General features: G+C 39.8%; 1 pseudogene; it reads left to right on the top strand.

Annotated features, from left to right (window-relative positions):
- The first annotated feature begins 11,924 nt into the window (after positions 1-11,924).
- On the top strand, positions 11,925-12,778 carry LOC460616 (nucleosome assembly protein 1-like 1; annotated as a pseudogene).
- Positions 12,779-14,181: the final 1,403 nt, after the last annotated feature.

Raw genomic sequence — 14,181 nt, forward strand, 5'->3', positions numbered from 1 at the left:
GTGCTAGGATTACAGGCCTGAGCCATTGGACCTGGTCTTAGAGTTCTTTTTTTAATAAATTGTGTTGCCTCCCCTGGGTAGAAACACAGCTCTAATGTAAACTTACACTGTCTTCTCCCATGGAAACCTTTTTTTAACACCTGTAAGGCCCTGTGGGACAGAAGGCCTTTGTTTCACTATCTCTTTGAGATTGCTGTCCTCCATTTTTCATTATTTGAATAACATTTCATCTGTGTGTACCATCTACTACAGTCTTTGTTTCTGTTATAGGTTCTTTCTCAAGGACTTATCCTAGTTTAAAAATACGACTTTTGCCCAAATTTCATTTGGGTCCTACTGCCCGTTGGAGAACCCTTTGACTTCTTCGATCCTTCAACAACCCAAGACCTCCCACAAAGCCAGTCAAATCATTCATCATTTCTACTCTTCCTGATCTGCTTCTTATGATCCCACTCCTGGGCTGGGAAGTGCAACAGCAAAGAGACTAACGCATGCACTATTGGCCTTGCTGCCTATTTTCATCTGGGCCCTTTCTGCTGTGCAGATCTCTAGGTGGCTACATTCTTATAGTAGCTGCTTCTCAACCTTTGCCAATCTGTTCATGGTCTTACTTTCTCTATTTGATGTCTGAAACCAGTTTGCCTTCATAGAACTTCTATAATAAACATTATTGTTTGCCTACTTAGCATCTATTGCTTCCTTCCTTATAATATCTGATTTTTATTAAGGGATCCCCTTACCAAGGAAGTACATGTGTTTTAAGAGAAGCTAACGCTATAGTCATATCCACAGCTGGTCCTGATTGAGCCAAGGGTAATTACAGTAGTAATTGGGGCTGTTCCTAAATATTCTGGTTCTCCTTGATACATAGTAGAATTGTATTTCCCAGCTTGTTGAAGTTAGGATTGACCATATGACTTGCTTTGGCCAGTAAAATGTGAATAGAAATGATATATGTCACTTCTAGGCAAACGCCTTTAAAAGCCAGTGTGTGATTCACCAGACCCCCTTCCCTCTGCTACAATGATTGCTAAAGCATGTGTCAAGGTGAAGCCTCCATTAGCCTCTGTCCTAGGGTGACTATAATGGTAGAGCGCCCCCTGCTGACCCACACTGGCATGTAGTGAGAGCAATAAAATTTTAGCTGTATTAAATAGCCACTGAGATTTGGGGGTTGACTGCCATTGCAGTTTAAGTCCTAACCGAAATAGTAATCACATCCTCTAACCTGTACCTGGGTCAGGAACCTAGCTTAAACCAAGGAATAGGTTGAAAAAAAGCTTGTGACTCAGTTGGTACACTGAGATGAGAAGGGAGATTTGCTGGGGCTTTGATGAAAGAAGTAAGTTACTTTTAAGAAAGCCATCAGAAGAGATGAATCCTCTCTTTCTCTGCATGTTGTGTGTAAACGTGAATCCTGGAGTTATTGTAGTCATCTTGCTACCTGCCTGAGGATAAAGCCAATGCAGGGGGAGAGCAGTACCAAAAGAATCACAGAGAAATGAAGCCAAAGCCCTCACTGAATCACAACCAATCATTACTCTACTTCTGGACTTTTTCATTTAGGAGAACCAATACATTTCCTTTACTGTTTAAGTCTTTTGAGTTTTCTGTTACCTGCCTCCAAAAGTATCTTAACAGTTGCAACTTCCTTTCTCAGTTCTTATTTCCACTTCCCACTCTTCCATTTAGTCTAAAAGAAATAATAACTAATAATGGCATTTGTTTAGAGAAGACTTACTCTGTAGCTGGCACTATGCTAAGTGCTTTTCAGAAGGAGATTATCATTCAATTTCAGAGTAGCAAAATGTGTGAGCTCTTTGAGAGCAAGATATATGTATTTTTAAATTTGTAGTTTTTGTAGAGATGAGGTGTTGCTAGGGCTGGTCTCGAATTCCTGGCCTCAAGCAGTCCTCCCACCTTGGCCTCCCGAGGTGTTGGAATTACAGGCATGAGCCACCATGCCCTACTTGTAAGAATCTTTTCTCATTTGTACATATTTTTTTTCACTGCAATTATGATATAGTACAGAGCCAGTACTGAGCAAATATTAACTGAACAAATATAAATTGACCTTTATCCTTAAAGGGCTTACTGTATTGTTGTATATTCAAGTGTTAGAAACCTGCAAGATTCAAGACCAATACAAGACAGTATATGCTGTTACTCAGTTGAAGATCCAAAGGGCATGGTACTAATAGTAAAGGCTATAAGAGAAAGATATTGTCATTATCATGATTGCCTGAAGGTTGGGAGCAAAAACTTTTTGGAAAAGGTCAAATTTGATCAAAAAAGAAGGACCAGAATTGAATAGTACAGCAGGTTGGGGAGTGGATATCACCTAAAGTCAGTGCAATAACAGAAGCAATAAATAGCATGGTGTCAAAAAGGAACTTGGTGCATTGAAGAGTGTGCAGTATATCTAACTGAAGTGCTCAATGTTAGACCTTTTATTTCATTTTTCTAATCACAAGAGACAATAGAAAGCCATTTGCCTTTGAATTGCTTGAGGTAGGCTTGATATAAAAGAGGTATTGTGGCCACTACTCTGACTATATGCTGAAACCCCTTGCACACAGTAGTTAATGATGTTTGTAAACTTCAAATGCATCCATCCATGTACTATTTCTCCCCAGAGAGAGTAGAAGTTTCCAAGGGCTTGTGTGCCAAGCATTCTGCTTCTTTCCTGGCTCTCTTAATTCAATGCTAGACACATACTGGTGCACAGTAGTCCCTCAGTTAAGTACTGACTAAATTGATTTAAATTATCTGGTTTGGGGAAAGAAGTTATGTGCCTAGTGAGCCTGGTTTCTCAGCACATTAACACTTCATCAAACCTCTGTCAGATCAGATTCTCAATAGGATATCTTAAATACATGCTATTAAAGTACCTAAATAGAAGTTCCATCTGTTTGAATAGACTGAGCCTGATGAATCAGCCAGAGAGGTGGGAGGCTGATCCAGCCAGACATGAACCTGTTGGGTGGGGAACAGGCAGCTAGCTCTCCCTCCTTTTGCTACCCCGCTAGTGCTCACATTAGAATGTACAGATTTATAAAGTGAAAACGTGATCAACCAGTTAGCAAAACGCAAAGACTGGAGCAAGCCGTAGGGCATTGTTTGTAGGCTTGCTAACAGATGTCCGGCTGGAACCCCTCTTCCCAGCTGTAGATCACACTGAAGCCCTTGTTAGAGTAGGAGAAAGAGGAGCCCTGGGACCTGCCCTTTTCACAAATCCTGGGCCACTGGAGTCTACATTTTGTTTTCATGCCATTGTAAAAAAAAATTTAAAAAGACACAAAAAAACAGGACTTATTTTGGAAACTGTCACCAGTGAAGTCACCAAGGACTTAAAGACATAAAATACAAAGATGGAAAAATGTCGAGGAAGCTGCATCCCTTCATATTTGCCCAGCAAAATTTTGCACGAACATCCATCCTTAATGAGAGTCATCAAGCCCAAATTTCCAAATGGTCTTGGCTGCCAGAATTCTAGTTACAATCAGCTTCTCCCCATTCCCATTTTCCCTTAAATACCCTGGTTGTGGGTTGCATTTTTCAATGCTGTGATTAAAGAAGGAAAATGATTTCAGGGTCACTCTTCACACCAAAATACATGTTTCAAAATGTTCTTTTCTAAACTTTGCTCCGATTGGTAGCACTTAGTACAAAAGGCCTTGCACACAATAGGTGCTCAGTAAATAATTTGTTCAATTAAATTGAATCAGACTTCATTTTTCTAAACTAAGAAAAAAATTGAGTGTGCTTTCTTATTACCACCACTGGCCTGATTTCTCTTCTACCGTGCTGTCAACTTGCCTTTCCATGTCTGTAGCCTTAACCCAGCCCCTAACACAAAGACATGCAAACACAGTCCCACACTATCCCATTCAAGTGTTTCTATTGCTCCTTTATGGGTCTGCTTATGGTATTTACTTTGTTAAATGAGAGAGGAAGCGAAAAGAATAATGTCTAAGAGTCAAAAGACCTGGATTCTCCTCCTACTTTTGTCATTACTTTGGATCTTAGGTAAGTGACTATGCGCTCAGATTCCTCATCTCTGAAGTAGTAATAATAATATATATGCCTGACCTACCTCCCAGGATTGTTGTGAATATCAAATGAGCTAATATATGTGAAAACCCTTTGAGAACAGAAAAGGCTTTTTAAAGAACTGTTCTTACAAGAACCTCACCCCAGTTCATGCACCCAGTAAAGCATCAAGAAGGTCTTCCATACTGTGTTTCCCTGGGAAATGGGTTCCTTCTCACCTCCTTTCTCCAGGAAAGGCTAACTGGCTGACCTCCTGGGACACATTTACTCTGATGAATACACTGAGGTCTAGGGTTGGGCCCTCAGCTTTACAGCATCAGAAACTGGATCTTGACGGAGCCTCTGAATTGATCAGACTAAGAGATGCTGACTCATACTAATCCACAAGAGACTGATATATAACCAGAATGCCAGTTTATTAATTTACAGTGGGAAACATTTGGCCTGATCTGCCCCTTTTCTCCCTATAGGCCAGTTGCATGGGAAGAGAGATCATCTGAAAGTTGCTCAATGAACAAGGAACTTTGACAAAGAGAGTTATATTATTCAAATGTTTGATAACATAGGGCTCTGCTCAACTGGAGCCTCTCTCTCCTCAACAGGAATCTGCTCCAGATGATCTAGATGTTTCAGGCACTGTGGCGGAAGCCCCCATTCCTGAACAATGCACACAAGAGCCAGTGTACCATGTGTGCCCTTTTCCCCACATTCCCTCTGTTGACCAACACATTGCTCTTTATATGTATTAATCCTTTTGAGACTTCTTGCAATGCACCTGTGGTTCCCAAAGCCAGTCTGCTGACCAGGAAGAAGCCGGTTGCCACAAAAGCACCTGGGATACATGTAAAGAAATAACGGGCTTGTATAGCTCTATTGGAAATTCTAATAATTAGGTCTGTGGAGGAGTCTAGGAATCTGAATGTTTACAAGCATCCCAAGTGACTCTGATCATCAGCCAGGTTGGGGAACCACTGATATAAAAGTCTTATTGGCTAATAATCTATTCTACCACTTTAAGACGACTTTGCATATTCTGATCAGATCCATTACAGACTGATTGTATAGATTAACTCTCAGAACAAAACATTATTTCCTAGTTATCAAAGGCCAATCGCTGTTGTATTCTTGAGCTTGCTTCCTTCATTCTTTCTTTCCTTCCCTCTTTCCTTCTTTTCCTTCCTCCCCCCACCCCTGTCCTTTACATAAATATTTATAAATACATAATGCATAAGGAAGCTTACCAAGAGGAGGCTGTAGCAGTTGACACTCCAAGAGCCAAAACCAAAAGCTGCTGTTAGGTGATAATAGACTTGGAGGATTAGGATATATAAGCCTGGTGCACAGACCGCTCTAAGGCCAGCCAGTAATACCAAGGCCTGACATTGAACAATCTTGAGATAATTTCGCTGTGGTAAGCAACCCTGGGCCTTGGCATGCTTCCTGAGCTGATGTCCTGTAGGAAACAACATTATGCTCCCAAGTGACCTTGAGGGAAACTCCAAGAACCATGTTTCCGTCCCACTCATGACAAAGCAGACAGCTGTCTTTCCTCTCAAATATGGCTCCCATGTCGCTAGCACCTGGCAGTGCCTTGCTTCCAGCAGAGCACCAAAATCAGGACAGCAAAGTGAGAGTCAAATCTAAGGAGGGGTGCCAATGTGTGATGGGCATCTCTTTATACCAGGCTCTGTGTTCCCATACTATATATCCTATGCACCACAAAAATCACTGAAACAAGTTTCTGTATCTCCATTTTCTAGATGAAGAAATTGAGGCTCAAAGGGACTAAGTAACTTGCTAAATAAAGGTCATGCCAGCAGTAAGTGGTGGAATTGGGATTTGAATCCAAGCTCACTCCGTTCCAAATTCTATGTTCTTTCCATAATCCCATGCTGCTGAGTAAACAGGGAGGTTGGAAGTGGGAGTTTTGAACATAAGCTTCATTTGCTATGCATACTAATTTATAGATAATTTTTATAATTTCTCTATACAGAATGACATATATAAATACATTTTTTTCAAATATTCCATAACAACTATCACATTCCTACATATAAAATATACTAGCATCTAAATCTGCATTTGGTTAATCCTGATTCTTTTCTCAGCGGGAAAAAGGCGGCTATAAATAGGGATAGGATTGGGAGTCAGGATACCTAGTTTATAGTCCTGGCTCTGCCTTTCACTCACTGTGTACATTAGGAAATTCCTTTTTTCTTCCTGAGCCTCATTTTCATCATCTGTCAAAGGAAGGGTTGGATTAGATCTTTTACATGCTAGGGTTCTAAAAATCTAGTAACACTGTTACCATGTTTCTTAATTGTTTTAGATCAAAGCACAGAAATTGAACAGTAGAAAAAGAAATCTGAACACATATATTAGAAGGTTATTTAATAATAACTAATTTTATTGAGCACTGTTTGTATGCCAGGGACTGTACTAACTAGTTTGTATTACTTATTTTGATTACTTCTTATCACATCAACTCTATTCTTATTTATCCATCTCTTAGGAATAGAGAGGTAAGTAATTTGCCCAAGATCACATGGCTGGTAAGAGGAGAAGCCAATGCTGAAATCCAAGCACAAGCCTAGGGCCAGCTCCTAAATATAGTCCTAGCTTCCACTCTTGCTTTACAGCTCCCACTCTGATGACTGTGTAGGACATTTATGAAAGTTGCATTTGGATTATCTGATCTTGGGACATGAGGAAAAAAGGACAGCACATATCAGCCCATGTAAGGGAATTTCCTAGAGACTATTGTTATGATTATCTCCCTTGGGAAAGGGAGCTGTAAAAGTTATATAGAATATGTTCAGGTTCAGAGAGTCAACTGCATCAGAGAAAACATTATACTAGTCAACAGGCCCTGGACATAAAATTACTTCTATTCCTTAATATTATTAGTGAGCTTTGTTTTCCTAACACCACGGTCATAAAAGTTAGGCCCCAGTTTCTCTGCCTGGGTTTAAGTAGGAGGAAATAAATCAAGAAGGAGAAGAACTTTTCTTGCTCTTACTGATCCTGTGGAGGTAAAGGCAAGTGGGAGGAAGGAATGGTTGCTGGTGGGTAGATCAAGAACTATCAAAGGCTGAGTCCTGTACAGATGGGGATGCTGTATTTGATATCCACCCTATTCAAATGATGCCTTGATAGCCACCTATTGCTTCTGATCTTCCTGGACAGGGAAGTTGGGTGGCAAGGCTGAGCCATGGTCTAGGATGAACTATAAAAACATTACGAACCATTTCTATCCCCAGAGGATAACACCTGGACAAAACTACAAGAATGTCCACTCTTGGGACCAGGGATGGAATAGAGATAGAGCTACCAGCAATGTCACTACTTCTTTCTGTTTTCTTCCTTGCTCACTACCCACATTAAGTAGGACTCTTTTTCTTTTTTGTGTGCTTTGTATTGCATGTCATGCAGGTGGGTTGGAGAGAAGTGAAAAAGGCTGCCTATAAATTGCTGTATCTAATTTAGAAGTCATTTTGCATCGTGTACCCAAGCCTACACTTTCAATAATGTCAGAAAAGTTTGCTTTACTTTTGCAATGCAACGATAGGTTAAAAGGCATTTTTATTAAACCTACAGGTGACACAAAGCTGGAAAGTATACCTATAGCTACAGAGCTAAATCAGAATTCAAAATTGTCTAGACAGTCTGGAGTTTCTTGTCTAACTCAATAACATGGAATATATCAGAAATAATTGTAGAATTCTATATTTAGGGTAAAAAGCAAACCATCATATAAGTTCAGGATGGAGATGATTACCCAAACAGCATTTGTTCATATGAAAGGACTGGGGACTTTAATTATCCACAAGTTGAATATTTTCCAACATTATGATGTGTGTGCTGGAAAAAAACAACCCAGTCTTTGACTGCATGAAGGGAAGTGAAGGAGAGATTATAGGAAGCCCTGGTCCTAGTGCAGTGGGCTGTGGTCAGACCACACTGAAGTACTGGCTTCTGTGGTAGGTACCACAATTCTTGAGGGATTTTGACCAACTTGAAGAAAAGTAATGGGTTGGTAAGGGTCAGGAAGTCAGGAATAGTTGACATAAATGATCACTTTTAGCCTAGAGAAGAAAAAAAAGTCAACCAAAGGAATACCATATCCTTGTCTGCAAATATTTAAAAGGCTCTTGTGTGACAGGCAGAATAAATTTGTTCTGCCCTGTCAAGATGTAGAGATAAAGAGCAGAAGTTAAAGAAGGCAGATTTCAGTACAACATAAGTAAGAGCTTTTCAATACCTGAGCCGTTGTCCTAAAGAAAGAGAGAGCTCCTAGCATCTAGAGGTACTACAGCTATGGCTACCTTGAAGGAGAGAGGTGAAGTGCGAAGAAGACACCACTGTCTGTTTTGCCAGGACTGGATTCATTGCTTTTATTTCACTGATATTTCATATATATTCTTGGGCCTCAACTTGGAAGCCATCAATTTTGGCTGAAGAACCAGGCCTGAGGATTCATAGCCCATGACTTTCTGAGCAGGGACTACCACTTCGGAATGCCTGAGCTTATAATACAGTCCCTTCCTTAGGAATTGTCTGAACAGTGAAACTCACTCTCTTGTACTTATCCATTTGCTTAATAACAGAAGGGCTCACTTTGCTTCTTGAGCATATGTTAGGCACTTATTTTTTTTTAATTTTTATTTATTTTTTTGAGACAGAGTTTCACTCACTCTGTCACCCAGGCTGGAGTGCAGTGAGTGCTGCGATTTCTGCTCACTGCAACCTTTGTCTACCAGGTTCAAGCAATTCTCCTGCCTCAGCCTCCTGAGTAGCTGGGATTACAGGCATACACCACTACACCGGCTAATTTTTGTATTTTTAGAAGAGGTGGGGTTTCACCATGTTAGCCAGGCTGATCTCAAACTCCTGACCCCAAGTGACTCGCCCACCTTGGCCTCCCAAAGTGCTGAGATTACAGGCATGAGCCACCATGACTGGCCATGTATTGTTTCTGCTATAGAAATATTTTATTACTCCATAGATTGTACTTTTATTTCTTTGAATTTCATTTGTTAATATTTAGACACTTTTTTCTGCTTTTAAACACGATGAGCAGACCTTTGATAATATAATAATTTTAATAATAATTAGAATTGTTACATGAAAAGAAATGAAAGTTTCTGCTCTGAGGCTTGGCTGTGCTGCTAACAATAGTGCCAGGAAGCCAGGCGCGGTAGCTAGTGCCTGTAATCCCAGCACTTTGGGAGGCCAAGGCAGGCAGATTATGAGGTCAGGAGTTCAAGACCAGCCTGGCCAGCATGGTGAAACCCTGTCTCTGCTAAAATTACAAAAAAAAAAAAAAATTATCCGGGCATGGTGGCGTGTGCCTGTACCCCCAGCTACTTGGGAGACTGAAACAGGAGAATCGCTTGAACCCAGGAGGCGGAGGTTGCGTTGAGCTGAGATCACGCCACTGCACTCCAGCCTGGTGACAGAGCGAGACTCCATCTCAAAAAAACAAAAAACAAAAAACAAACAATAACGCCAGGAGACATCACCCTGCAAGGTACATCTATTCAGCCCCTAAGAGAGTCACTATCATGCCCCAACCCATCTTTATCCTACTAGGAAAGGCAGGTAGTCTCATTCTTAAAATCCATCATCCAGGAGCTTAGGAGAAATAAAATCTAAATTTCTTTTCAGGAGATGTAAGAGATTGGAAAAACTGGTCCTTTTGTTTTTCACACACTACTCAACACAACACTTCTGACACTGGATGGGTGAATTATTTTCCCCATACACCAAATAATTTTGCACTGGACATGGGGGGGGGCATCCTAAAATTCAGTTCTGACACATCTACCTAGAGTTAGAGTCAGATCTCACAGGTTGAGGGCTCAGCCTCTCAAGACTCCCTCTCACTTTAGATGCCAACTGCAAGTCCCAGGTTGCAGCCTGTACTCCTGACTGACTGGCTATAAATTAGGGTTCCCATAACCCCCCTCCTCAGGTTTTATTAATTTGTTAAAGTGGCTCACAAAATTCACGGAAACATATTTACCCATTTATTGTAAAGGGTTTTATAAAGGATACAGAAGAATAGTCAGATGGAGAGATGCCTAGGGCAAGGCATGTGGGAAGGGGTGCAGGGCTTGGCAGACCACCCTCCAGGCACCTTTACGTAGTCAGCTCTCCAGTGGCTCCCTGAACCCACTTCCCTTGGGTTTTTATGGAGGCTTCATTACATAGGCATGATTGATGATATCACTGGCCATTGGTGATTAACTCAACTGTTAGCCCCTCTCCCCTCCTGGGAGGTCGAATGGTGGAACTAAATATTCCAACCCTCTAATTACAGGATTGGTTCCCCTGGCAAACCAATAGAGATGGGGTTTTGCCATGCTGCCCAGGCTGGTCTCAAACTCCTGAGCTCAAGCGATCCTCCCGTCCCAGCTTCCCAAAGTGCTGGGATTATAGGCATGAGCCACTATGCTCGGCCATCTTCTCATTTTTATAACAGTCCAATTCCCTAAGATAAACCCATGGTTAAGTTTCTAGTTTCAATATCTTACAACCAAATAAATGTAGTAGTTAAGAGTTCTGACTTTAATGTCAGATAGACCAGGGTTGATGTACAGAGTACCCACTGAGAAGTTACTTACTTTGTTTAGATTCCTTATATGTAAATTCACATACTTCTAAAGAGGATTAAGTGAGATAAAATACATAATGTGCTTAGCACAGTGCCAGGCCCAGAGTCAGTGCTCAGGAAATGTTAGAGCTCATTAATATGTATTATAATCAAATAAAATATGAGAAGACTGAAAATAGAAAGAAGAAAAAAAATCACCCATAGTTCCACCACCTGAACTGATTTTTAACTATTTTCATTTTGTCTTTTATCTGTGTGTAAGAGAAAGAAATGTTATATATAATTCTGAGAGGCAGTCCTGGTAGCTAGAATGCCCTTTGTTTGCCAAGTCTTCATAGGTGGTGGGGATAAAATCTGGAGGTGGAAGCTGGGGTGTGTGAGTGCAGAAGTGCTCTGCATAATGAAGGAAAAGGCAAATGAGATTCCCTAAGGGAGAAATAGTTTAATCCCTAGGTTAGATCTTTTAAGCACTCCCTAAAGACAGAGAAGGAAGCCATTAAATGTTCTGAGTCTAGACTAGATCACCTTTTTGATATCTTTTATACCAGTTCCGAATTTGCTGAGAGTACTAAGTCCCTGAGAGCTGAGCCTGAGATACTTGTGCCGAGGGCCCTTTATCAATCCTTCTATCTCCTTCAAGTCATTCTTTCCTGACCCATTCCTCCTAGGGCAGCCATGGTGGTCTCTTCCATGTTTCCCTATCTCAGGTCAGGCTCTTTTGAAAGTGGGTGTACACATGAGCCATCTTAAATCACATTAGTCAGTAGTGCTGCGGATGCCTTATTAGTAGGGAATCTGGATCAGGAAGATTGCTTTCCTATGGGCTTGGGTAAAAGCCACTAGAACCCAAGGGGACAATACTTGTCCAAACTGATTTATAACCAAAAGCTAATGTTACTGACTGATAACCCAGGGAAAAAATTTATTTACCACTAAAATCTAAGAGCCAATATTTTAATTTAATAATTTACTTTTCTTTGTTTACTTCTATTCACAAGTTGAATATTTTAGATTGGTTTGAAAGTTATCACTTCTCTATGCTCTTCTCTATCAGCCTCTATTTGATAAGTGATTTGAGATTATTAATGCAATTTATGAACCTACAGAAGAAGAATGTGAATAGATACCAGATGAAGATGGCAAGATTTCGGAGGAGTTGAAAGAAAAGGCCAAGATTGAAGAAGAGAAGAAGGATGAAGAAAAAGAAGAGCCCATAGGAATTCCTGAATTTTGGTTAACTATTTTTAAGAATGTTGACTTGCTTAGTGATATGCTTCAGGAACATGATGAACCTATTCTGAAGCACTTTAAATATATTAAAGTGAAGTTCTCGGTTGCTGGCCAGCCTATGAGTTTTGTCTTAGAATTTCACTTTGAACCCAGTGAATATTTTACAAATGAAGTGCCAACAAAGACATATAAGATGAGGTCAGAACCAGATGATTCTGGTCCCTTTTCTTTTGATGGACTAGAAATTATGGGTTGTACAGGGTGCCAGATAGATTGGAAAAAAAGGAAAGAATGTCACTTTGAGAAACATTAAGAAGCAGCAGAAACACAAGGGACATGGGACAGTTTGTACTGTGACTAAAAGAGTTTCTAATGACTCTTGCTTTAATTTTTTTGCCCCTCCTGAAGTTCCTGAGAGTGGATATCTGGATGATGCTGCTGAAGCTATCCATGCTGCAAACTTCCAAATCAGTCACTTTTTACCTGAGCGTATAATCCCAAGATCAGTGTTATATTTTACTGGAGAAGCTATTGAAGATGTTGATGATGATTATGATGAAGAAGGCAAAGAAGCAGATGAGGAAGGGGAAGAAGAAGATAAGGAAAATGATCCAGACTATGAACCAAAGAAAGATCAAAACGCAGCAGAGTGCAAGCAGCAGTGAAGCAGGATGTATGTGGCCTTGAGGATAACCTGCACTGTAATAGCCTAAACACAACTCTTATTTACTTACAGCCTTATGTTTTCGTATTTTCTTGGTAGACTATGCAACTTTTTTAAAGGACAGGAAACTGATATTTTAAAGACCAATTTGTCCTATCTAGCATTTTAACTAGTTTTTCCGCCAGATATTTTGAATGCACAAATTCTGTCACGCATGTTCATTAATTGCTACGTAATTTGGTTCTTCTGGAATATTTTCATGTAGCTCTTGGAGTACAACTGTGAAAATTAACAACTGCTAAGTGAAATACTTTCTTTTCATAATTTTTTCCTTGATGAGCCAAAGTATTTTTTTCAGCTGGTTGTTGAATAGGGTTAAGTCTGCTTGGATTAGTTGTGACCTTCTTTAATATGTTACAGAAATGCAGTGACTTATATTAAGACAATTCATTGTTTTAAAATAAAATTGGCAAGACAACTATATGGTTAAGAATTTCCAGTATGAACACATCCAATAACTGCATTAGATTGTTAATGGATTATTGTGTTATAGGTGACAGTTAACGGTAAAGTAACCTGACTCAGGATAGTTACTGGTACCACAGTGAGGTGAATAAAACAGGATTTTCAGAAGTTACCCTCAATTTAACTATACTTTTAAATTTAAACTCCATTAACTACGCATCTTTTCTTTGTGGTAAAGTCTACCTTCTGCTTCCCTGGAAAGGAAGAATTTACATCATCTGACAGGCCTATTTTCAAGTTATTTGCTGTTTGTTTGCTTGTTTTTGTTTTTGCAGCCTAAAAGAAAAATTTCAAATACAATTTTAGTTCTTACAAGATAATGTCTTAATTTTGTACCAATTCAGGTAGAAGCAGAGGCCTAGCTGGAATTAAGGGTTACACACAGTTTTTACCACATTATTGAAGAGAAGGGTACCAGCTTTGGAAAGAGATACTATACTAATAAGCAAGTGTGGAAGAAGAAGAGGAAGAAGAAGAGAAGAAGAAGAGGAGGAGGAGGAGGAGGAGGAGGAAGAAGAAGAAGAAGAAGAAGAAGAAGAAGAAGAAGAAGAAGAAGAAGAAGAAGAAAATCTTCAGTTATTTGATGCTTTTTGTAAAAAAAAAAATTAAAGTTCATTTTCTTTGGGTTAGAGCTAGAGAAAAGGCCCCAAACTTCTGTGGTTTCTTCTAATTCTTATTGCTTAAAGTATGAATATGTCACTTACCCATGCTTCTGTTTACTATGTATTAAAATGGGTAGTACTGTTTACCTAACTACCTCATGGATGTGTTAAGGCATATTGAGTTAAATCTCATAAAATGTTTCTCAATCTTGTTAACAGCTCAAAATTTTGGGCCTATTTGTAATGTCAGTGTGACACTCAGCATTTTGTTCACACCACACTTTGATAACTAAATTGGAAAACAAAGGTTAAGTACCTCTGTTCTGGACCTGGGCAGGCAACACTCTTTTAGATCTTTTTGTTGCTCTCATTTGTATAGAAGTGGATGGATGCACTATTTCACAAAGTCCAAGAATTTTTTTCAGGTATTTTTGATGACTGTATAGCAGTAAATACTACTTGGATAGCACTATAGTATTGTAGTCATGAGA

The sequence above is a fragment of the Pan troglodytes genome, chromosome 2 (genome assembly GCF_028858775.2).
Source record: "Pan troglodytes isolate AG18354 chromosome 2, NHGRI_mPanTro3-v2.0_pri, whole genome shotgun sequence".
Taxonomy (NCBI): Eukaryota; Metazoa; Chordata; class Mammalia; order Primates; family Hominidae; genus Pan; species Pan troglodytes.